Source organism: Sus scrofa, chromosome 15 (assembly GCF_054392235.1).
Source record: "Sus scrofa isolate SSC_HxYL_T2T_F1_AM1 chromosome 15, Sscrofa_HxYL_maternal_Yorkshire_Landrace_v2.0, whole genome shotgun sequence".
Lineage (NCBI taxonomy): Eukaryota > Metazoa > Chordata > Mammalia > Artiodactyla > Suidae > Sus > Sus scrofa.
The window spans coordinates 142,007,673-142,034,993 of NC_139397.1; the positions used below are offsets into that span (position 1 = coordinate 142,007,673).

A 27,321-nucleotide genomic window follows, 5' to 3' on the forward strand; every position below is an offset into this window, starting at 1 on the left:
ACTATGAAATTGAACCCAACAATACATTAAAATGGTCATACACCATAATCAAGAGGGATTTACCCCAGAGATGCAAGGATTTTTTCAATCGATGAGATATACTGTATTAACAAATTGAAGAGTAAAAACCATATGATCATCTCAATAGATGCAGAAAAAGTTATTGACAAAATTTAAGACCCATTTATGACATAAACTCTGTAGAAGACATACATAGGAGGAACTTATTCAATGTAATAAAGGTCATATACAACAAACACACAGCTAACATCATGTTCAATGGCGAAAGCTGAAAGCATTTCCTCTAAGATTGGGAACAAGACAGCAATGACCGCTTTGACCAATTTTATTCAACATAATTTTGGAAGTCCTAGTTACAGTAATCAGAGAAGAAAAAGAAATGAAAAGAATCCAAATTGGAAAGGAAGAAGTAAAACTGTCATTGTTTGCAGATGACGTAATGCTATAATAGAACATTCTAAAGATGCCAACAGAAAGCTACTGAGATCATCAATGAATTCTGCAAAGTTGCAGGATACAAAATTGATATACAGAATTCTGCTGCATTTCTATCAACTAACAGCAAAGTATTAAAAAGAGAAATTAAGGAAGTAGTTGCATTTACCATCACATCAAAAAGAATTAAATACCTAGGAATAAACCTACCCAAAGAGGCAAAAGACCTGTACTCCAAAAATTATAGGGCAGTTATGGAAGAAACTGAAGATGACACAAACAGATGGAAAGATATACTGTATTCTTGACTTGGAAGAATCAATATTGTTAAAATGACTGTACAACCCAAAGCAATCTACAGATTCAATGCAATCCTTATCAAAATACCAATGGCGTTTTTCACAGAACTAGAACAAGTAACTTGAAAATTTATATGGAAACATAAAAGACCCCAAATAACAAAAGCAATTCTAAGAAAGAAAAACAGAGCTGGAGGAATCACATTCCATAACTTCAGATACAACTATAAAGCTACAGTGATCAAAACAACAGGGTACTGCCCAAAACAGACACAGAGATCAATGGAACAGATAGAAAGCCCAGAAATAAACCCACACACTTATGGTCAAAGGAAGCAGGAATATACAATGTAGGAAAGACCGTATCTTCAATAAGTGGTGCTGGGAAAACTAGATTGTGACATGTAAAATAATGAAATTAGAATATTCTCTAATATCGTATAGAAAAATAAACCCCAAATGGATTAAAAACCTAAATTTAAAACTGGATACTATAAAACTCCTGGAGGAAAACAGGCAAAACATTCTTTGATATAAATCACAGAAATAATTTGTTGGATCTGTCTCCTATAATAAATAAAAAATAAACAGATGAGACCTCATTAAACCTAAAAGTTTTTTCACAGTGCTGGAAGCAAACAACAAAATAAAAAGACTACCTACTGAATGGGAGAAATATTTGCAAATGATAAGGAATTAATATCCAACATGTATAAACAGCTCATATAACTCAATATCAAGAAAACAAACAACCCAATTAAAAATGGGCAGAAGAATGGAAAAGACATTTTAAATTAACTATAATAAAACAAATGGGCAGAAGAACTTAAAAAAAAAGTTTTTTTCAAAGAGGAAATGCAGGTGGCCAATAAGGTACATGAAAAAATACTCAGCTTTGCTGATCATCAGGGAAATGCAAATCAAAACCCCAGTGAGATAGCAACACATACCTATCAGAACAGGTATCATCAAAAAGAACACATAGTAAATGTTGGGTAGGAATCCCTTGTACACTCTTGGTGGGAGTGTAAGTTGGTGCAGCCAGTGGAAAACAGCATGGAGGTTTCTCAAAAAACTACACATAGAACTACAATATGACCCAGCAATTATACTCCTGGGTATACAACAATAACAAAACAAATAAGCAAAAACCCATTGATCTGAAAAGGTACATGCAATCCAATGTTCATAGCAGCTTTGTTTACAATTGACAAAATTTGTAAACAACCTAAATGTCCACCGACAGATGAATGGATAAGGAAGATATGGGGTGTATATATAACTATGGAATACTACCCAGCCATAAGAAAGGACAAAGATTTTCCATTTGCAAGGACAAAGGTGGACCTGAAGAGCATTATGCTAAGTGAAATAAGTTAAAGACAAATACTATATGATTTCACTTACATGTAGAATCTTAAAAAATATAAAAATCGAGTGAATATAACAAAAAAGAAGCAGATTCACAGATATAGAGAATAAACTGTGGTTACCAGTGAGGAGGGGCAATACAGGGGCAGAGGAGTGGAGGTAAAAGCTCCTGGGTGAAAGATAGGCTCAAGGATGCCTTATACAATATAGGAAATATAGCCAATATTTTGTAATAACCGTCAATGGAAAGTAGCCTTTGAAAATTTTATTTAAAAAATAAAAAATAATAAGGACTACTGAAGTTTTACTAAAAAAAATCTAATCCCAATTGTATGTGTTTATATAGATCATAAATCTGGAAATATTATTTGTTTATATGTCAATATTCTAGGGGTGTGCTTTGAAGAGATCTCAGGTTTTATTTAAAATACATAAAAGGTGGGAGGCAGCAGAAAGATGTCTCAAGGGTCTTGTGTATTTTAGAGAGGAATGTCAAGAATTTGGGCTTCCCAGCTTGTAAAACAATAACTTCTTTGACTGGGTGTTCAGTTGTGCCTTGCCTAGCATTTTCTGTTTTTAAACCAACTGAAGGTAAATTTAACCAAGGGAGGAGATATTTTTGTTTGTCAGTTTCATTTTGTTCGTTTTTTTGCTTTCTTTTTTTTTTTTTAGCTATTAAATCGTTTGAAATTTGAACTCTACCCTTGTTTACCACAGTGGTTTTTGCCTTAGAGGTTAAAGTTTGTAACACAGCTCCTTCTTTATCCCTGAAAAGCAGGAGACTGAAAAGACCTTTAGGGAAATTCTGTTGGTAAAACTATTCCCAACGATCCTATTTAAAGCAGATTATGCTTTTCAAAACATTCAAAACTGTATTTTGGGGATGTCGTAATAAAAGTAACTGTCATCCATAAATACTCCCTTGCCATTTGATCAAACATCAACCAAAAAAACGGAGTTTCACTTTTGAACTCATACAGGAAAAAATTCTTTTTTTTTTTTGGCTTTTCTCAGATGCTTACCAACCAACACTAATAATTAATATCCTCTTGACCTTTATTTTTGCACATTTTTAACACATGTTTCCATATCTGGGTTAATTTTCTTCTGAGTTATGACACTAAAGCATTGAAAAGCAGCAAAGAATTTCTAATATCCATCACATAGGTTGATCCTAATATATATCTAATAATACCTAAAGTTCCTTCCAATTTATAAAGCTCAGCACTTTATACATTTCTCTTATTCTTTTTCAGTGAAGTGAAAAATGAAAAAAAAAAAAGCCAACTTATTTTTGAGTCAGCAAAATTGAAAGCTAAACCTGAATTTTAATACTATAAATAGGCCATGTTCAAATGAGTCACTAACAAAGTAGTAAAAATCATATAAAGAATAATACCCATGACTTTTTGGTTTACTAAGAAATTAAGACTTTAAAGTCATGGGATAGCCAAATTATAGCTCATGGGCCAAAGAGACCCACCACCTGTTTTGGGTGTAAGTAAAAGGTAGTTTCTACATTTTAAATGGTTAAAAAAATCAGAAGATAAGTAGTATTTAAAGAAATGTAGAAAATAAACTAAAGCCTCAGTGTTCAAATAGGTTTTTTGGAACACAGCCATTCTCACTCATTAACATATTGTCTACATTTACATGTTATCTATGGTCTTTTGTTTATATACTGTCATTTACATATTGTCTATGGCCATACTCATGCCACAGCAGCTGAGTATAATAGCGGCGATTGAGACTGCAGAGCCTGCAAAGTCTTAACACATATACTACCCGGTCATTTACAAGAAAAGTTTGAGTATGTCTGCTTTCTGGAACAATTCCACTGATGCCAGAATCATTAAGTTGTGATTAAGTATGATTACCCTAGGTCAAATCCTGAAATATCACCTATTTATTCTAGAAATAATGACTTCAACGACTCTGGCATCATAGTTAGTGTTTCTCCTAATTCTTTTATAACTCATGGGCCAAATAGACACACCACCTGTGGGTCTATTTTATTTCCCTTTGACCAACCACATATTTATTTTCAAAACTGATAGGCAAAACTACAGAGTATACCCTGGAGCATGATAAAGTAAACTCCTTACCATAGCACCATTAGCTGCATGAACTAATATACCAATGGATATGCATTTTGGTCAGAATACATCCCAAAATCTGAAATGATAATACCAAAATGACGTTCTTAAACTTGCACTCCGGAAAGTGCCATTGTTTTCATTAATTGTACTATTTATTTCATTAATTTCTCCCTTCAAAATTTTGTGATAAATTTTCTCAAATGCATGCTCTTGGAATTTCAGGAAAAGCATCACTGTAGTGCTCTATTATTTTTCTTCAAAATGAGAGACATAAGCTATTTATTCAGCACTCAACCAATTGCAAGAAAATAACTTACACTGAAAAAAAAGGTAATTTATTGGTTCATGTAATTAAAAAAAAATCTAGAGGTTAATACAATGCTAATTGGGACAAGTTTCCTCTCTTTTTTTTTTTTTTTTTTTTTGGTTTATCTTGCCTCTGCTATCCTCCGAGTGTTGTCTCTATCCTTGAGCCACAGGAGGTGAGGAGAAACTAGCAGTGTATCTCTACATACATTCTCCCCCATTCAATTCCATCAGAACAAGAGAATATTCCTCATACCCATAGCACAAAGACACAGATTCATTATGAGTAGAACAACCTTGGAAATAGGAAATACTTAATGTGGCTGAGAGGGATTTGGAGCTTGGATTGTCCAAGCCTGGGTGCCATGCTATATCTGAGTCAGCATGTGCCCCCCAGCCAACAATGAACCCTAGGCAATGGGAACAATGGGTCCCCAAAGTAAAGAAAAAGGAATGTAGGACCAGCATGTGTAGCTTTGGAGTTAAATGATTCTTACATTTAAAACTTTCAGTAAAATTGTACATGATGGTTTCTGTTGCCAATTTATCAATTTCATGAAGACAGTTACAATTTTCTATGCTATATATTCTATATATTTCTCTATTCTACATTTCTTTATATTTTTACATGATATATGTTCTGTGGAAAGAGATGAAAAAAAGAGGACCTTGAAGGTGGCATTTGGTTCTGTTTCTCTTAGGCTTGCCTCCGAAATAATTGTTATTCACCTATTTTATGCATTTTGCCACCCGGCCTCCCCAACCTGCTCCCACGGTCCCACTCCCTTCTGCCACACAACATCAGGTGAGCGAAGTGCTGCATAATGTGTTCTGAAAGGGAGATGGAAGCCACACGACTGGCCTTGAACAGGCTGGATCCCAAAGGAAGTGCCAGTGGTACCTAGCAAGCATCATGGTCCTTCTTCTCTAGATTTCCAGCTGTTAGGGTAAAACAGCAACACAAAACAAAACATTTCCTTTAACCTTAGGTGACATCCATGCTCTGGGTCTCCTCTCCAAACTCAAAGCTGGGTGTCTTTGAGTCCCCTAAGATGACGAGGGGACCTGTGACATCACCGCAGACATGCACATCCACTAAAAAGCCTTTCAGAATGTGGTCTGCATACTTGAGTTCGCAATGTCATTTTAATAGAAAAAGAATCCTGAATAGGATCACACAAACATGTGACTGTTTTTAAAATGATTAAAAATGTTTTGACTCACAAATTTGGCCAATTATATATTTTTTTAAAAAAATAGGCCAAGATACAGTATGTTCTCATTTTCAAGAGATTTTAGCATTTTTCTTAAGATAAAAAAGAATATTTTGCTTAACATTTTGTGATTTAAATAATTGCTTAACATATGTTCCTTAAGCATCCTACTGGCTGAAATTAAATTGTTCTAAGGCAGTCAGCATGCAAAATGTTGTCCTTCTGAGTACCCAGAAAGACAATGATAGTGTCTTTGAGAGCCACTTAATTTCTCTGGAGAAATGTTTATTTAAGTTTTCTGTCCATTTTTTGATTAGGTTTTTTTTTTTTTTTTTTTTTTTTTTTTGTCTTTTTTTGCTATTTCTTGGGCTGCTCCCGCAGCATATGGAGGTTCCCAGGCTAGGGGTCGAATTGGAGCTGTAGCCACCAGCCTACGCCAGAGCCACAGCAACTCGGGATCCCAGCAGTGTCTGCAACCTCGCCGGATCGTTAACCCACTGAGCAAGGGCAGGGACCGAACCCCCAACCTCATGGTTCCTAGTCGGATTCATTAACCACTGCGCCACAACGGGAACTCCTGCTTTTTTTTAAATTAGAGCTGCCATGAGCTCTTTGTATATTTTGGAGATTAAGTGATTAATCTGCTTCATTTGCAAATATTTTCTCCCATTCAGTGGGTTGTCTTTTTATTTTGTTTGACACTTATATGTGGAATCTAATTTTTAAAATGATGCAAATGAACTTATTTACAAAACAGAAACAGCCGCAAGATTTCAACAACAGATTTAGGACTACCAAAGGGGAAATGTGGGGGGGGGGGAAGGTAAATTGGACTTGGGATTAACATCTATGCATTATTATATATAAAATACATAACCCAAAAGGACGTACTGAATAGCACAGAAAACTACTCAATATTCTGTAATAAGCCATATGGGAAAAGAATCTGAGAAAGAATGACTATGTATATATGTATAACCAAATCATTACACAGTGCACCTGCAACTAACACAACTTTGTAGAGCAACTATATTCCAATTAAAAAAGCAAAACAAATAAACAAAAAAACTCCCTAAACAAAAAACAACAAAAAACAAAAAATACCCAATATCTCTGCTATAGAGAATAAAGGGAGAGTCTCTGGAAAGGGTAGAAATTATTCAGGCCTTTGAAAGATGATGTTAGCAATTTCATCTCTGGCTTTGAAATTTCAATAGCATTTTCAGGAGCAAGAATGTCTAATGTTCTTTTGATTCTGACTCAACCATGTGAACTGATGGTTATGACTACATACTCAGAAGTGTGAGCCATCAGTAGAGCTCCTTTTGTGGAACTGCAGTGGAGCCTATCAGCTCTAGCTGGCTGTAGTAGTGACTTGGAAACCTGAGTCAATCACTTGATTCGTTCATAAACCATCTGCAGCTAATCAATTCTGTTATGCAGTGGAAACTGTAGTGATTCTCTAGCACCTTTGTTTCTGGATGGATGGATGGATAGATAGATAGATAGATAGATAGATAGATAGATAGCGGTGGAATCACACTCAACAACTTCTATAGGATCTACTTTCTCCACTATCGAAAGTGTAGTGTGTATTTGGAGGCATTAGAGAGGGCAAATCGCCTAGTAAAATACCAATTGTTGGGGAGACTTAAGGCAAAAATCCACACTTTTCAAGAATGTTTTCAATTCCTCTTCTTTTTTTTTTTTTTTTTTTTTTTTTTTAGGGTTGCACTTATGAAAAATGGAAGTTCCCAGGCTAAGGGATGAATTGGAGCTGCAGGTGCCAGCCTACGCCACAGCCACAGCAACACTGGATCCAAGCCACATCTGTGACCTACACCACAGCTCACAGCAACACTGATCCTTATCCCAGCGAACAAGACCAGGGATCAAAAAAACATCCTAGTGGATGTGGATACTAACTGTGTCCATTTCCGCTGAGCCACAACGGGAACTCCCTTCTGTTTTTTGTTTGTTTGTTTGTTTTCCTACAAACAATTTGCCAGGATTAGCAAGCAAATGAGCAGTGAAATTTAATAAAATACCCAGTGTTACTATGTGGAATTGTAGAATGTATGTCAGTGTGATTGCACACACATTCACAGACTTAGAGGGTAGATTCCATGTGAAAAAATAAAATAGGATGATGTAATTGAGATTGACTAGATGGCTTTCTGTTACGGAGTTGGGATCAGGAAAGACCTCAAATAGAAGGTTACTTTTAATTTGACACCTGAATAAATGGAGGAAGGCACAAGTCCTGGAAAAAGAATATTTAGTGGTGGGAACAGCATTGTGAATGTCCTAAGGCAGAGACAAATTCGGTATGCTTAAGAAACAGAGAAATGCAGGGAGGTTGGAGTGTGGAAATTTAATTAAAGACTAACAGGGAGGTCAGCAGAGAAAAGACCGTGAGACTTGATAAATCTTGCTAAGAAATTGGACTTTATATTAAACTGAAGAGGAACCCACTGAGAAGTTTCAAATAGGAAGTGACATGACTTAATTCATATTCTGAGAGATAATTGTGGCAATTCTGGTGCAAAATAGTAGCAAAAAGATGAGTTGGGCAGTAATAGTCACTGAGATGGAAAGAGATGTTTGGGTTTGAAATATGTTTTTAAGATGGAGTATATAAATTTTATTCCTGGCAACATGAGTAAGGAGAAAATGAACAGCATCAAGCAAAACATTTATATTTTGGAAGATATTAAGTCAATGTATAAGTTAGAGCCTCTGGGAAGTTGGAGTGGTATCTATAGATTATGGACTAATGAGTATTTAGATGCCATTCAGAACAAAAGGAATAAATGAGATATCTAGGAAGGATAAATAAATATACCTTGCCTGACCTCACTCTGGTCCGACCAGCCAAGCACGGACCTGGAAGAGGTAGCTCATAAAAGCCTTGTGAAACCCTCTTTGGGGCTCAGACTCTGGAGAGCGATCTTCCCTGAGCCCGCCAGCGTAATAAACCTGAGTTCTCCTACTCTCCAAGTGCTTGCTTGGTTGCTCGCTGGGTAAAAGAGCTGATACACTGCAGCCACAGAGCTGCTGGAGCTGGTACACTATAGACACAGGGCTGTCACCAGAGCTGATACGCTGCGGCACAGGGCTGCTGGGCAGCTGCCGTAACAAAACCAAAAAAGCTCTGACTCAAATCCAGCCAAAACCCAGTTTGGGACTTGAACCCATAGTTTTATAATTAGAGTCACTTGAACACATAGTTATTATTTGGTTCTGGACTTACTGAGGTTCAGGTTCTCAGAGCAGAAGGAATTTACTGAGAGACAAAGTGACAGGCAAGAAATAGATTTATCAAGATAAGGATGCTTGTGAGTGTTATTAGTGGGCAGGCAAAGAAGCTCTGCCCCATGAAAGAGGTGGGCTACATTTTTATAATCCAAGGAAAGTGGGGAGAGGAAAAAGACCACCTTCTTCCTTGTTCTTTAAGAAAAGGGTAAGCTTACATCATTAGCTCCTCCTTTGTATGGGGTAAGAGAGTATTTGACCCTATGAGGTCAAGCTAGGACTGTCATGGTATTTATTCAAATCAGCAGAAGGGTGGTGACATATGCTAAAATATATTGAATCATCATCTCAGGTTTCCATATAATGAGGGTCTCCTACTTTGGAATGTCATCTTTCCCTTAAATTCCCCTCCTTGGTCCTAAGGATCATTATCTTGCGGCAAGCCTCATTTTGTCTTTCACGTAATGAACTAAGGCATATCTCATGCTTTTATTTGTGGTTATAGTTATGCAAGCCTGCTTCATTCTGATGGCTTTCTCGAGCCATCATTAACTTGAAGTGGTCTCCCAGAGTTTCCTAGGTTTCTCTCTCTACCTGTGGTCCCCTTCGGGGACTTCTACAACCAGCTGTGTAACTATGCTGCTGTATCTCTCTCAAGCTCACTGGAAACGAGAAAATCAATGAACCAAGAGACAAAAATCTCCCTGGTGCATCTATCACTTAATCTCTATCCATACAAAACAATTTTCCATTCCCTGCAAAGTGCCTTCATGGTTCACATCTCTGTCCTGTTGAAACGGAGCAGAGCCCTGTAGGGCTCCTGGGCACAAAAGCATTTCTGAGTCCTCCATTTCTTGTCTATAGGAAAGACGCCTCATTCAGCCTTACTGCACCTTCCCAGAGTTCTAAAGGGAAGGTTCAAACTGTTGCTAATTAGGGATTGGAGGGGATGCAGAGACAATGGAGGAACAGTCAAGTGCAGCCTTGGGGCAGAGTCCTGGGTTCACCCTCAAAGGATATAGCTAACAAGGTCTTTGAGCTCTTCTGCTGAATAAAACCCCCAACAAATGGAAGATGTTAACTACTTGATGAAGCCTTCTTCCTTCCTGAAAGAAGGACATCAGAACCAGTCCTGGGGCTACTAAACACCAGTCCTGAAGAAGAATGCAAGATTTCATCTATCCCGATCCTTACCTGTGGCCTTATTTTCCACCCCCCTAACTATAAAACCTCTTCCTCTCTCCCAAAGGAGGGTGCAGTCCTTGGGACATTAGCCTGCTGTGAGTTCCTTGGCCTGGCAAAGCAATAAAGCTACTCATTTTCCTTTCACCCCAAACTCTGTCTCTGCATTTTTATTCAGCACCAGTGGACAGAGGCCAGATTTCAGTAACACTGTGCCTTTGTTCATATCATTCCCTCTCTTTAAAATGTATGTTCCAGGTTCCAGATTATATGTATATTCTTCCCCACCTGCGTCAACTATTTCATATTCTCTGTAGCCTTCTCTCAGACCCTAATCTATGCTACCTCCTCAAGGAAACTAATCAGTTTCTCATTTTTGCCTCATATGTATCTTAATTGTAGAGGTAGGTTAGTTGTTTATTTAAACATCTGTATCTCAGACTAGATTCTCAATGCCTAAGGTGAGGTACCGGAGAGAGAAAGGAGAGAAGGGAAGGGATGTTTCACTATGCAGTTCCATTAAACATGTCAGGATACAGTGGCAGGTTTTCAACATCAAAATGTATGTCCCCAATTTTATAATTTAAGGAATAAAGCTCAGAATGGGCAATCGAGGTAATTCTATTTTGCCAGTAGAATATGCATATCTGCAAAAAGTGGGCTTGATCTTTCAGGAGTTTCATGTTCTATCCACCTCTCTACATGTCACTGACTACATGATTCTCACTTTGCATGCTTATTAGTCAGGGTATGTAACATTAGCTGCAGTAAAATACCCACTCCTTAAATTTCAATGTATTAATAAATCCCAGGTGTTCTTCTTGCTCATATCAAATCCAATGAGTATTCGCAAGATATTTAGCTTCACAAGGGCATTCCAAGACCAGTCTCTTTCAATGGTTCCTTTACTACCCAGGCTTTAGAATTCTCAGCAGACAAAAATGTAGGATGAACAGTTGGCCATGAGTTTGTAGAAATCAGAAGTAAAATTATACATAACACCTCTGTTCATTTTCCATTGGCCATAACTACCCTCACGGATCTTGAGAAATAAAATCTGATTGTATGTCTAGCAAGAAGAGGAATCACATGGCTATTGATGGGCAAGGGTTGAGAGGAAAGGGATAATTCATCCGAAAGTGATTTCTTGCAGATGAGCTACTCACAAAGTGCCATTTAGAGCTGAGTGTTTAAGACACTCAATCCTGGAAGAGTTCTGAGGTGATGAGTTAAGTTATCCATCTACTCTACCACGCGAATTACATCCACAAATCTTATTTCCAGCACACGGATTACACCGTGGTAGGAGGTGGGACTGCTGAAACTATGCATGCTGAACCCGTGGAATTAGGCTGGAACCAGAGATCTGCCACATGATACTGATTTGACCCAACCTCTGATCATATCAGGAGAGAGGCTGGTGCTTAAAAACTCCACAACCCCAAATTTGGCATCCATCTTTGGAAGGAAACATCTGATTATGGTTATGCCAGTTGCAAGACTGCAACAGAGGGCCCACAAACCTGCTAATGCTCCTGTCTCTTTTACTTCATCCTAGTAAATGCTGTTCTAGGAGACTTGCTGAATGCTGTCTTGCCTTTTGCCTTTGTTTATGCAACAATGGCATTCTCTCCCACAATATTTACGTTTAATTCTTAAGCTACCATCTAGTTTCTGGCCAAAGCTGCCTCTCTGTGTATGTATCTGTCCAGATAGATCTGCTCTATCTATACTTTTTTTCTCAGATGCAGCCTCCAACCAGCTTCATACAAATCTTGTATGGTCTCACTAGAGTATCAGATACTCACACCCACTATACCCCATCCCTCTCCACCCAGAGAGACACTAAGGTCTCAAATATAAGGGGGTCAGGTTTTGTGCAGACCAGTCACCTAATTTATTGGGATTATCCTTTCGTAAATTCTTATAGTCTGTAATTTGTGATTGTATTTTGAAATTCCTGTATTGTATTTTGAAAAAAAAACTTTTTGAAAATTATTTAAAATATTTAAAAGATTAAAAGCTTTACTGTGGAAAAAACTGCTTCAAAAAATTCCCAAAGCAATACTATTAGATAGGGATACAATGAGGCATAGTGAATGGACCTCTCAGAATAGTTTAGTCCCATGAAAATGTCATGGCTGGGGCTTTGAAAGTAAAGCCACCTGTCTGGTCTTAGAATTTGAACCTGGGTTTTCAGTGATATTTGAAGGTGAAACTCTCTCCTGGAACTGCAGATTTTCAGATCCTTGGAGAAGTGCTTTGGTGGTTACATTTAGTGGTCAATGAAAAGGTGCCCAAGTGAGTTTCATGACTGTCTCATGGGTCCCTTGAAGGATCTGTCAGTTCATAAGATCAGAGAAGACTGCTCTGCCCTGGGTATTTTCAGAACTTCAGAGGCAGAGGATAACATATTGTCTTACCACTTTAGCTTGGTATAGGTGAGCCCCAAACCCTTCCATTCCTAACACTATGTTCTATTACTTTTTTTTGTTGGTGTGTTCTTCCAAAACCCTCTCCTTGCCAGTGTTTTTCTTATACAGGCTGAGGCTAGATGATGTTCTGATTATAATAGGCTGGGTTGTCTGCTTTCTGTTGTTGGGACCTCTGACTCTTTTCAGCTCACCATTTTGCCCCCAAGTTTGAGCTGCAGATCCTGCTTCCAGGAAAACAGGGGGGAGGGGAAGCCTATTCAAAATTCTGTGACAATGGAGGAGGCTAAAGTAACACTGAAGTAACTCTGTTGTCAAAGCTAAAAGAGGAAACAGGTTTGAATTTGTAAGGCTCTTCAGTTGCAAGAAGTGTCCTGGCAGGGCACTAACTGCTTCTAAGAGCCCTGACTCCTATTAAATCAAGTGATACCTTCCTGGTACTGTCAGAACATCTTCTCTTTTCTGTTTCTCTGGGAGCTACTTCACAAGAGTACTTTGGCTGCCTGTTTTCTGAAAGACCATGAAAGAGATGATTTCAGTTTGAAGTGATTACTCTTTGTGCAGTGCTTTTATTTTGGCATTCCCACAGAGAGAGCAAGCAGGGCACCTTACCAGTAGACAGTAAAAGCAAACGGGAGGGGTGATGCTATTATCTTTGTGCTGGTGAGGCTTCTGTGTTGACGAGTTAGACACCAAGAAATCTGAGCATCAGATTGGGATAACCTAAGGAATACACAAAGAATTTTACGAGAGCAATTTTAAGATTAATTAGAGTAAAATTGTATCTCCTTCTTATAGATTTCTAGTGTTAGTAGCCAGAATATATTAGTTATAAAACTCTTCCATTCCCATTCCAGAATTGTATAAATGTAATACTTCCTTTGCTGTTGGTAAATTCTTAAAGATTATTATTACTTTTCCATCTATTCTTTTTTTTTTTTTCTTTTCAGCTGCACCTGTGGCATATGGAAGTTCCCAGGCCAGGGATCCAATCCAAGTCACAGTTGTGACCTACACCACAGCTCTAGAAATGCCAGACTCTTAACCCACTGCGCCAGGCCAGGGATCAAACTGGTGCCTCTGCAGAGACAAGGTGGACCATTCACCCACTGCACCACAGTAGGAACACCTTCCATCTATTTCTTTTATGTGTAAAACTCTACCATATTCACTTATGTCTACCTACCTTTTTTTTTTCCTAATAATATAACCTATGCTCCCTTGCTTTATAATCTACCGCATGTATATCTGGATTATTTTTCTATGTAAGTGCAAATTCCACACCATAGAATCACATAGTTAAGAGGCAGGCAAAAGCAGTGCCTTGGTTATAATTGTTACACATGTATGTACTAATTTGCTGTGTTAGACCTGAATGGCACCTTATTGATGATTAAGTGCAATGCCTTCCTTTTGACAAATCTCTTCAGTTATTTTCTTCATCAGTCAACACCTATTTTCAGCCAACTCTGTTCCGGATACTATACAAATTTAAGTAAGATATAATTCTTGCTTTTTAACATCTCATACTCTCAACCTCAGTATTATTGACACTTTTGGAAGACTAATTCCTTGCTGTAGGGAACTGTCCTGTTTTATTATATAGTATCTATCAATGTCCCTGGCTGCTACCTCCTAGATGACAGTAGCATCCTTAAGTCTTAGCAGCCAAAAAACAAAAACAAACAAACAAAAAGTTCCCAGACTTTCTAACAGGGCCTTGATTGAGAACAACTATTCTAGAAGCAGAAGCAAACATGCACAAAGTACTTAAAATATAAGAAGAAAGTACATTTGAGGCACAGTATGGAGTAAATTGGCATAACCTTGAAATATGTGTCTATCAAGTAGGTTCCCAATCTCCTCATTCTTTAGTTTCTACATCTGTTATCTGTAAAACTGGGCTACCTATAGTACCAACAATATCCTGGGTTCTAGTGAGTATTAAATGCCGTTGTGTGTGTGTGTTGGGGTGTGTGTGTGTGTGTGTGTGTGTGTGTGTGTGTGAGAGAGAGAGAGAGAGAGATTAGGTGTCTGCACCACATCATTAGCATTAAATATTATCTCTTATTCTTCTAATAGAGAAATATTACACAATTTCAGTTTAAAAGAAATATATTGGAAGTGCCAGTGGAGACTCTCTCACAACAGGTACATCTTCAATTAAAGCTTTAGATTAAGACATCTCTGCATATCTGTAACTTTATAAATGAATGTCCACATGAGTCAATGACTCCAGTCTCAATTGCCTTATTTTAGAAATGAGAATAGAAATTGCTTAAAGTGATCTAAGTTACCTAAAGCTTAATATCCAATCTGCTTCTTCAAACACCTGTTCCATCCCTGTTACTTTTTCAAGTCACAATGTAGAACATTCTTCACTACTATTCATGAAAATGTGCAAATCTGCTTTATGGAACAAGGTGAATAATCTGTTCTTGCCAGTTTCACCAGAGAAATCACCTGTCAGTTGGGTGTGTTCCTTCTTGCCTTCTGCCTTCATTATATCTCTTCCTTCTTTCCTCCCTTTCTTATTATTTTCTTCCTTCATTTCTTCCTCCTTCCATTTAATAGATGTTTATTGAACATCTACTGTGGCTACTGGGCCAGATTCTGGGATTATAATGTGACTAGGAAAGGCATAGCCTGCCCACCAGACTCTTCAGTCTAGTATCACATGTGATTTAAATAGCCAAGGAAAAACACTCTATGGAAATCAATTCATATCACCCATGGATTTATTTTCTTTTTATATATCTCCAATTCTACCTTCTAATTGAGTCCTGCCACACTTTCCTATCAAAACCAAAGGATTTTCAGTTTTTGATCCCTAAATGAAAGCACATATTTTTCTCTGGACTTTCTTCCCTGTTCCTGTGTGAGTTCTGAGTTCTGGTTCTGCTCAGCTTAATCCATCTTTCTGCCAACCAGACTCTAGCTCTGAGAGCCATGCCTATGGACATTATGCCATGCTCATCAAAATTCAGAAATTAAATTTGAGAAGTACATTTAAGATAAACACTAAAAACAATTTAAATCCAATTTTTAAGTAGACAAATAATTTGAACTGATACTTCATTCATGAGATTATATGAATGGCCCTCAAACATACCAAAAAAAAAAAAAAAGGTGTTCACCATTACTAATCATTAAGGAAATGAAAAAAAGAATGACAATGAGATATAACCTCACACTCATTAGGATGGCTACTATTAAAAAAAAATAACAGAAAATAACAAATATTAGTGACAATGAGGAGAAATTGTAACCTTGTACATTGTTGGCAGAAATGTGAAAGGCTGCAGCCACAGTGCAGCCACTGTGAAAAACAGTACAGAGGTTTCTCAAAAAATTAAAAATAGGAGTTCCTACTCTGGCACAGTAGGTTAAGAATATGATTGCAGTGGCTCAGGTTTGCTATGGAGGTATAGGTTCAATCCCTGGCCAGCATAGTGGGTTAAAGGATCTGGCATTGCCACAGCTGTGAGGTAGGTCACAGCTGCAGCTCAGATTCAATCCCTGGTCCAGGATCTCCAATATGCCATGGATGTGGCCATAAAAAAATTTAAAAATATAACTACCGCATGATCCAAAAATCCCAGTTTTGTTTACAAATCCAAAAGAATTCAAAGCAGAATTTGGAAGAGGTATCTGCACACTCATATTCATGGGAGCACTCTTCATAATAGCCAAGAAGTGGAAGCAACACAATGGATGAAATGATAAACAAAATGAGATGTGTATGTACAATGAAATATTATTTAGCTTTAAAAAGGAGGGAAATTATGACACATTACAACATAGATGAACCTCGAGGACATTGTACTAAGTGAAATAAGTCAGTTACAGGAAGTCAAATGTAGTGTATGATTCCAATTGAATGAAGTATCTAGAGTGTTTAAACTCAAAGATGCAGAAATTAGCATGGTGGTTGGCAGACTGAGGGGAGAGGGAAATGGAAAGTTGTGTAATGGGTGTAGAGCTTTGGTTGTGCAAGATGAAAAGTTCTGGAGACTGGTTATACAACAATGAGAATATACTTCATACTGTTGGACAGTACATTTAGAAATACAGTTAAGATAATGCATCTTATGTCGCAATCTTTACCACAATTAAAAGAAAATCAAATGTATTCAAAACTAAAAAACGCATTTAAACAGAAGGTTGTAAATGTAGTAAAACTAAGTTTAACTGAAAATAAAAATAGTAAAAGTTTAAATTACTTAATGGATAATAGATTTATAAAAGATGAGCATGACAACTTAAGTAGATTCTGTAGTATATATTCCAATTATATTGTCATACTAGAAAACTTTACCTGTTCAAACCATTCCTTTAATGGATTCTGAATTCTTTTTGATTTGTTTCTTTTTGGCCACACCCACAGCATGAAGAAGCTCCAGGGCTAGAGATGGAACCCACACCAGAGCAGCGACCTAAGCCACTACAGTGATGACATGGGAACCTTAACCCACTGTGTCACCAGCGGACCTCTGATTCTGAATTCTTGATGTGGTGAATATCACCTTTGAACGTCATTACACACCAAATATTCAGTAAGAGTTTTTAGCAAATCTAATGTCCAATTTACTAAGTAATTTGTATATATATATATATATATAGATAGATAGATAGATATTTATTTATTTATTTGGAAAATAATTGTTTGTAAAGTTTAGAAACTCTGGCCTGTGTTCAAAATGAAATATTTATTAGGTAGCTTGGTACCTGAAACTAAGCAAAGAGAGTTGAAAAGTCCCAAATTAGTGTCAGAGATAAGAAAGCTGCCCTCACTCTTTATTCATCTCTGCAAATTTTTCTCTGCTACAAAAGCCTATTTCAAAAAATTTATACACACACACAATTAATGTTTAAAATCTTTTAAGTTGCCTTTAAAGTCTTTATAGCCATTCTTGCCTCTTGCTTTCAGTATCTTCTGTCCATTTTCTGATAACTAGATCTGGTTGAGAAGGCTCCAGAGTTCTTGTTCATTACAAGGCATATATAGTTTGTTGATCAAGAAATAATATCATCCTCTATATACCCACCACGAAATTTCCATTGAGAAATATGCTGGCTCTATAGGTTTTGGTGGTTTTGTTTGTTTGTTTTCACAGATCTGGATACAAATGGTAACAAACTAGGGTCTAGAATGAAGAAGAGGTGAGTGATGTACTTGCTTCAGATGCAAAAGAAAGAATCTTCAAAGAACTCAGTCATAAAGATAAATAATACTTTATGGCAATATTTTTGAAAATCCATGTTGATCAAAATATGAGGATTTAAATTAAGACAGGCTGTTGTTGCTTATTTTGTGACCCTGCATTATTGGGCAATGGAAACAGTCGTTTCCAATCAGCCTTGGATTCTGGGTCTTTGGCTCCCACCACTGGGTTGGTTTATGAGGGCTGACAATGGTGAACAAACAGATTGGGCAATACAGAGCTTTATATATAGTCCTTGTGTTGATTGTGGAGCTTTCGTGACAGTTTTCTATTTGTCTAAAATCATGGAAATCTATTTCGATGGGTATATATGAGGGTGCAGCTTATTCATTTTGCCGCAGGCTCCAATATGGTATGTTGAGGCACAGAATCCTTACTGGACATTATACATTTTAGCAACTTGCAGTGGAAGAGCAGTGTGAGGAGAGGAGAGTTCATCCTGGGACTTTCTCTAGGCAGAGGCAACATCATAAAACCTGAACCAGATGGAGTTTTATCAATTTTTGGCCATTCTTGACCAATTATTTTTCAGTTCTTGACATTTTGTCCCCAATTCAACAACATATTATGAGTTCATTTCTCCAAATGGAAAATGGACTCAAAGCTAAAAATATCATATCTTAAAAGTTCAATGTCACATATTTTCCGAAAAGAATGGTTAGATATTTAAATCCTCAGGAACTGACTCAATTGGCTAAGATATGGTCCTGCTTAATGAAATGGTACAATCAAATCTGTCCTTCAGATAATATCCATTTTCATGTTTCCACAGATACTTTATCATCAGTGTCTTCAAGGACCAAACCTCAACTTACAGTTTTCTTTAGTGTGCGTGTGTGGGGCAGGGGTGGGGGGTGTCTAGTACTAGCAATTCCTCTATCAAAAAAATAATAATAATAATAATCACTACAGCTGAATTTGACAAACTTCCTCAAATATTTATCTAACTATGTCCTTCAGGTTTAAGGACATTGAGATTTTTAAAAAGCATAAAATGCAAATGCTGTCCTGGAAGGTTAAGAAAAACGAATGTCAACCATTAACCTTAAAATCAACAGTTAACAGCTCCATCTGAATGAGTTTATAATGTTTTCTTTAATGAGACATGGACCAGTGGTTGTTAAATTTTCTGGGTAACTAGTCCTGGAATTTGGGGTGACATTGAAGAGATTAAAAGATGACTGCCAATTTTTTAAAGAGCAATTTTTAATATATACCATTATACTCCATTCATTTGGTAGTTTTGGTATGATTGAGAGGTTTGAACAGAAATATTTATTTCCCTGACTTCGTCTTGTGAAATAAAATATAAGTACAAAGAAGTTAAGATTTTTTGTGGCTTGTGGTAAATAGGAAACATTTCAGTGGCATCGCCTAGCCTCTGACCTAAAAGAGCACATTTTTCTCTCCCCTACTCCAAATATCTAAACTCAATCTTTAGACTCAACTATTATGACCAATATCACAGTGCGTAATATGAATACCTCACTTTTGTAAAAAGGAATTTTCATGTTGAGCAAAATGTATTGGCAAAACTGTGTGCTGTTTCATATTCTAATAAGGAGAACTAGAAAAAATCTTGAATTCTTCATCATTTTTGTCACCTTCAGCCTCTAGAACTTTGCAGAGTGCTTGGCACAAGAAATACACTCAAGAACTACTTCTTGGCTTGTAAGGTGTTGGGTTCTTAGGGTAAATGTCTTGTGATAGAGAACTTTAATGGAGATGAAAGGTTTAGAATGTCTATTGCATGAGATGGGGATGTAGTATTGTCTTGTGTTGGCTCCCATGGTTTCCATATTTCCTGGAGAACTGATGAAAAAGATTTGGAGAGAGGAGATCCTTGAGCATATGAGAAGACCCAGGATTGAAGAATACAGAAAAATTAACTTTCTTTTCTTTACAATTTAGGCACAATTTTCTTTTACGAATTTAACAGAAGGTTAAGACAGGGCTCTTTCTGACTTAGCTTTGAAAGAGGTCCCAAGGAAAGCAACATCAGATAACAGAGTGTGTAAGAAAGAGTTTTCCATAAACAGATTTTACAAAGAAAATGGGAAGAATCTGTTCCATGATTCTTGCTGCTCTTCATTTCCTTTGAAAACATAGATGTCTTTAATAGGGGCTGGAAAGTGAATGTACTGAAGAATTGTCTTTGGAGAGAAATTGCTGCTGGCTCTGGTGCCCGTCCTTTCTCGGAGGATGGTGGTATCCCACATGTTCCAGACTTAGTGAGAGATGAACATGTAATGGCTCAGAGTCATGAAATGTGGGTGAAATGTGGGCTCAGATGGACTCATGCCCAGCAGCCTGAGGTAGGAGAGTAGCATAGCTGGTCCCAGTGGGTGGACCAGCCTGTACTCCACAGTGCTGGAGGTAGGTAACATACCTCTTGCTTACACTACTACATGGGAGAGAGAACCGTGTAGCATGTGGTGGAACCCTAAAGACCTTCTAACAAAAGCCTCTAGATGGACCAAGAATACCTGAAGGAAAATGCAGACGTAAATGTCATGTCTCTGGTGCCTGCAAAGCTTTGCAATTGACCATCTCAAAAAGAGATGCATCTGCTCAGATCAAGGGGACTATAGGCCTTGGGTTGGTCCTAGGTGTGTCCACGCATAAGACTCTTGAGGTAAAAAGTCACCTTTAACCACCATTAAACCCAGAAAACTTAATGCCTGGTAAGGAGAGGCCCAGCTCCAGTAAGACTTGTCCTGTTTCCCACTGCTGTGACCTGGAAGATGAACACTGGCTGGTAAGCTGTTGGAGGGGGAAGAAGGGCCATATTATTAAAAGAGAGAGAGAGGAAATTAAATGTCCCATTGCCATTTTCCCTTTGTAGATTTCTAGCCAAAAGAGGTCTAAACTGTGAAGGAAGTAGAGTTGATATTTTATGTCATAACAAGCTACAGTGTTGATTAATATCTTGGACAGAACGTTTCATTTTCTAAATTAAGACTGTGTGATATAAAGTAACTACAGGACCAAAAGCACATAACAAATTCATGGACCTCTTGAAATTTTCATTTCAGATAGGGTAGTTACTGCCAGTGATAACATTTTTAAAATACAAGTGAGCAAAAAAGTAAATACTTAGATAAAGTCAAATTACATTTTGATAACATCAAGAGTTGTGATCAAGTCAATTCATCTGGTGGCAGTAACTTTTAATGTTATTATAATTACAGCTTCCTCTCACTTATTATGACATATGTATGTCACTCTGCCTACTTCTCAAAGGTGAGTTGGTATAGTTCTTTTTGGTGTTATATTAGAGTCATTATTTTGGAAAAGCCAAGCAAGGTGTGGCCCTCTGATCTCAGGCATGAATATGAGAGATGAGCAGTCAAATAAAAGCACAGTTCCAACCCATCCCCTTCCCCCCTCCCACCATGTGCACATGCCCTCCTCAAAGGTACAGCTAGCTTAGCACATCAAACCTGGCAAGAAATGTCATCTGGTAAACCACTAGCAGTATGCATGAGCCTGGAGCCCCCTCAGTTCAGAGGATGCTAAGCCTTTGGGTCCTGAGGGGTTTAATTACATTCTCCCTGTCAGAGAAGGAAGTTGGATTTGCTTCAGTGGAGTTGCATTTTCTGCCACTGGGTTATTTGTCTCCCCATAAAACAATTTCCCAATACCACTAGGAATCCTAGAGGCTGTTTACATAGAAGCTCATGTGGTTCACTCTCAGACCAAAGGCCAGTTGGAGTCCTTGTGTTTGCATTTCTTCCTTTCATAGCTGGCCTTCTGAGAGGCCTTTGTGAGAACAGAAGAGAGGCCTCAGGGGAAAACACTCAAGGTGCCCTCAGGCTCTGCTGCTGCCTGTTCTACAACAGTCCTTACTGCCTGGGTGATGGATATCATGGACCCTGCCTTTTTGTTCAGCATCCTACACAGAACGAAATTCCCATCTGATTCCCCATCCTTATTGCTGCTGCAGTTCAAGGCTGATTCTCTGATAATTTCACTCATTATCTCCTGTACCTTCTGAAAGAAGGGCCCTCAGAAGTGAACGTTTTTGGATGGTAGTAGGTCTGTGATTTTTTTTTTAAATAGTCCTTTGTGTTAAAAATGCTGTCAATCAGACTATCTAAAAACTGACCGAATGCTGAAGAATATATGAGGTCTTCAGTTCAGGGCTTCAGGAACTCACCTGGATGCAACTCAGAAAATGAGTTGTGGGCCTTGATAAAACCCATAGAAAAAGAAATCAATAGTTTAGAACTAGCCCTTACAAAATAACCATGTAAATTATTTCATGCTCAAATATACTCTGTTTGTATAGCACCTGGAAAATATTTGTTTTGAGCATGAATGAGTATTTGATATAATCATCTCTGGGGATTTTAAAGGTACATTAAAACTGTAGAGATTCCAGATGCGTATATGGACCAAGATGGTGAAAGAGTGTTATTTGCATCATTGGATGGGAATGCAAATTGGTATAACCACTATGGAAAACAGTATGGAGTTACCTCAGAAAGCTGAATATAGAACTACCATATGACCCACAAATCCCATTCTTGGTCATATATCTAGACAAAACTTTCCTTGAAAAAGACATATGCACCCATATGTTCACTTCAGCACTATTCATAATAGTCAAGACATGCAAACAGCCTAAATGTCCATCTACAGATGAATGGATTAAGAAGATGTGGTGTACATAGTCAATGGAATACTACTCAGCCATAAAAAAGAACAAAATAATGCCATTTGCAGCAACACAGATGGAACTAGAGATTCTCATGCTAAGTAAAGTAGGTCAGAAAGAGAAAGACAAATACCACGTGATATCACTTATATCTGGAATCTAATATATGGCAAAAATGATCCTTTCTGCAGAAAAGAAACACATGGACTTGGAGAGCAGACTTGTATTTGCCAAGAGGGAGGGGGAAGGGGAGGGAGTGGGATGGACTGGGAATCTGGTTTTTAGATGCAAACTATTGCCTTTAGAATGGATAAGTCATGAGATCATGCAATAGTTTGCATCTATTAACCCCATACTATTACTAGTACCCCATACTATAAATAGTATTTCATTAATAGCATGCCATTTCAAAGGCAGTGGTTTGCATCTTGGAACTGTATCTAGTCACTTATGATGGAGGATAATGTGAGCAAAAGAACATATATATTTCTGTGTGACTGGGTCACTTTGCTGCACAGTAGAAAATTGACAGAACACTGTAAATCTGCTGCAATGGGGAAAAAAATCACTTAGAAAAAGAGTGTTATTTAGAAAAAGGAAGACACAGAATAAGGTGAATAAGGGTCTGATGATCTAAAGCATAACATGATGACTGAAGTTCTTCACACTGTATTACATAATTGAATTTTGCTAAAAGACTAAAACTGACCTGTTCTCACACACAGATGAGATAATGATGTGAGGTGATGGGTACGTTAATCAACAAGCCGGAAGGAATCCTCGCACAGTGCAAAACCTATCCAATCATCAGGGCGCATCCCTTAAATAGCTTACAATTTTATTTGTCAGTGATACCTCAATATGGCTAAATAAAATGGAAAAGTAAACATTATTTAAAAAATAGCAGTTCCAGTTGTGGCTCAGTGGAAACGAATCTGACTAGCATCTATGAGGATGAAGGTTCAATCCCTAGCCTCACTCCGTGGGTTAAGGATCCGGCATTGCAATGAGCTGTGGTGTAGGTCACAGATGTGGCTCAGATCTGGCATTGCTGTGACTGTGGCGTAGGCCAGCAGCTAGAGCTCTGATTTGACTGCTTGGAACCTCCATATGTGATGCGTGTGGCCCTAAAAGATTTTTTAAAAATTTTAAATAAATCTGGAGTTCCTACTGTGGCTCAGCAGGTTAAGAACCCAACATAGTGTCCATGAGGATGCAGTTCAATCCCTGGCCTCCCTCAGTGGGTTAAAGATCTGGCATTGCTGCAACTTGTGGCATAGGTTGTGGATGCATGTTGGATCTGGTGTTGTAGCTGTGGGGTAGGCCCACAGCTGCAGCTGTGACTCAGTTCCTGGCCCAAGAACTTCATATGCCACAGGTGCAGCCATAAAAAGAAAAAAAAGAAAGAAAAATTTAAAAAAAGGAAAGAGAAAGAGGAGACACTAAATACTTCTACCGTAGTTACAGCCGTTGTCTCTGGTGGACACAGAAACATTCTCCTAACTCCTCTCCTGGGTTTTGTATTTAACCTCCTTCAGTGGCTCCTACTGGTTCTCAGTCAGGGGTGATTTTTGCCCCTGACAGACATTTGACAATACCTGGAGACACTTTTGGCAGTCACAACTACATCGAGGCTGCTAGACTCTGTAAGGTAGAGACCAAGGGTGCTGCTGAACATCCTACAATACACAGAAAACCGTCCACAACAAAGAATGATCCAGCCCAAATATTCCCACTTTGCAGCAAGAATGATCCTTTTCAAATATGCAACAGATGCTATTACTCCTGCTCAGAATCTTCCAAAGGTTTCCAGTTTCCCTTGGAGTAAATATCCAAGTATTTCTCACTGTCTAGGAAGCCTGAGATGACCTGCTCCTGTGAATTCCCCAACCTCACCTCCTGCCCAGTCCCCTCACTCACCCCATCCCAACCACGGCACTCTCTGATGGATTATATCTTAGCCCATCTATGTCTCTGCTCAAATGTCATTTCCTTAGAGAGCACTTCTCTGACAGCTCTATCAAAAAACAAGCCAGCAAATTAACTAGAAATAGCTACCCCATAACCCTCCCTATCCCACCCCAGGGGCACAAAACTGGTTCATAATCCTGGGTTCATGACACACACTATTAGTGTATAAAAGTCTCTTCTTCCCTATGTCCCTCTTTCCCTCCCCTCTTCCCTTCTTCCTTTCTTCTTTCTTTCCTTCTATCCATGTATCCTTTCTTCCTTCATATTTTCCTTCAAAAGGAAATGATTAAACCCATGACTCCAACATCGAACAAGGAAACTGGAACACGGGAACCTATATGATCACTCTAAGCCTCCTGGCATCCAAGGTAACTGCTATTCCAAATTTCATGTTAACAATTTCTAAAATTTTATTTATATGTATTTAACACCTCTCTGTGTATTCCTTTAAAAGTGTATGTTATGGTTGTATATGTTGTTCGACTTTATGGGAAAAAAATGATTTCTAAAATATCCATATGCCTATTAGTCCCTCGCATTTGTGTGGCCAAGATCTATCTACAACGTTGTCTATAGTTGGAGTCACTCATACTCATTTCTGTATAATAGTCCCTGTTTGAATGTGCCAGAACTTACTTCTCTAGTCCCCTCTATATTATCATGTATTTACTTCTAGGAATTTGTCATTGTGAACTGAAATGTTACTGGGAACGTGTTCCAGAGAGTCTTTGGGCTTTCTCTAAATAGAATTTATCACCACCTGATATTTTATATACACGTTGTCTTATTTGCTGACTGCCTGTTTCCTCTCAGTAGAATGTAAATCCCATACAAAGGAACAAAGGCTCTATTTTCTTCCTGCTATATCTACAAAACCTAGAAGAGTGCCTGATATACAGTAAGAACTCTCTGAATATCTTCTATTTCTATTTTTTTTTCCTTTTGACATCTTGGCCAGCTTATTACAATAGTGTCCTAACTAGTCTCTGCTTCCTCACTTGCTGTCTTAGAATCAACTTGCAGCATAACAGCCAGAGTGATCTTACTAAAAGGTATGTCAGATTTTGTCTCTTTTCTATTTTAAAATCCTCTCATATCTCCAAATCTAAAAGTAAAAGCCAAAGTTCTTACAATAAACTGGTTTTGTGGGATCTGGTTTCATTCTACGTCTCTGACCTTGTCTCCTAATATCTGCCCCATCATTCTCTGCAATCCAGGCACACTGGTCTCCTTGGTTCTGTTTGAGCACATTTCGTCCACACTTCTTCGGGACCACTGCACTTACTATTCCCCTGGCCTAGACAGTTATCCAGTCAGATGTCCATATAACTCACATCTCACTCCCTTCAAATACATGGTCAAAGGTCACTACTAGTAGGTCTTCTAGGCTAACTCACGTAAAATTGTAACTCACCCATAACTTTCTGTCTCTTCACAGTGCTTTATTTTTTTCTCTTTAGTTCTTAGTGCTATTTAATCTAATTTTTCCTTACTGATACATTCCTTTTTTGGCTGTACTCTTGGCATGCAAAAGTTCCTTAGCCAGGGATTGAACCTGACCCAAAGCAGTGACAACCCTGGATCCTTAATCAGTAGGCCACCAGAGAACTCCAAATTTTCCCTTTTTTATTGTCTTACTGGTATATTTTGCTTGTCTCTATCCTCTTACTAAACTCCAAACTGATAACCTTCATGAGGCAGAGATTTTCATTGGTTTTGTTCACTATTGAATACTTGGTCCCTAACAAATGCCTAGCACACACCAGATATTCAGTAAGCAAAGGAAAGAGTCAACAAAATGAAAGACAACCTAGAGAATGAGAGAAAATATCTACAAGCCATATACCTGGTAAGGGGTTAATATCTAAATATACGAGGAATTCATAAAACACAATAGAAAAAAAATTGTCTTTAAAATGGGCAAAGGGGCTGCAAAGGCATTTTTCCAAAGAGATACAAATGGCCCATAGGCACATGGAAAGTACTCAGCATCACTAGTATCAGAGACACTCAAATCAAAACCACAGTGAGCTATCCTGTCACACCTGGTAGAATGGCTAGTATCAAAATGACAACAGATAGAAAGTGCTGGCAAGGATGTGGGAGAAAAAGGAATTCTTGTGTGCTGTTGGGGAGAAGATAAATTTGTATCACCACTATGGAAAACAGTAGTTAGGCTCCTCAAAAAAATAAAAATAAACTGCGATATAATCCAGCAATCTCACTTCTGGGCATCTATCCAAAAGAAATGAAATCAGTATCTCAGAGATATCTGTACTCATGTTTATCCTAGATATCTGTACTGGTGTTAGATATCTGAACTTCTAATGGCCAAGATAAACAAATAACCTAAGTGTCTATCAATGGATTAGTGGATAAGGATGCGAAAGACACATACATACATAGAATATTATTTAGCCATGGAAAAGGAAATCCTTCCATCTGTAACAGCAGTATGAACCTGGAGGACACCTAAGGTGGAGGCAGACAAATGTTATATGATCTCATTTGCATGTAGAAACTAATCCATCCATCCATCCATCCATCCATCAAACTCACACAAAAGAGTAAAATGGTGGTTTCTAGGGCTGGGGTGGGGAGGCAATGTATGTATGGAGAAAGTGGGGAGACGCTGGTCAAAGAACACAAATTTTCAGTTATAAGATGAATACGTTCTGAGATTTCAAACTCAAACTGTGACTGCATGGTGACTGGTCAATAATACTCTATTGCATACTTGGAATTTTCTGAAACAGTAATCTTAAGCATTCTTATCACACACATGAAAGGTAACTTTTTTTTTTTTTGTCTTTTTAGGCCCGCAAACCTCAGCATATGTAGGTTTCCAGGC

The 27,321-nt window shown here is 37.9% G+C and overlaps 1 long non-coding RNA gene across 1 annotated transcript in view; it reads right to left on the reverse strand.

Moving 5' to 3' along the window:
• LOC146396167 (uncharacterized) overlaps positions 1 to 27,321 on the reverse strand; it is a 91,427-nt gene that overhangs the window by 53,053 nt on the left and 11,053 nt on the right. The window lies entirely within an intron of this gene.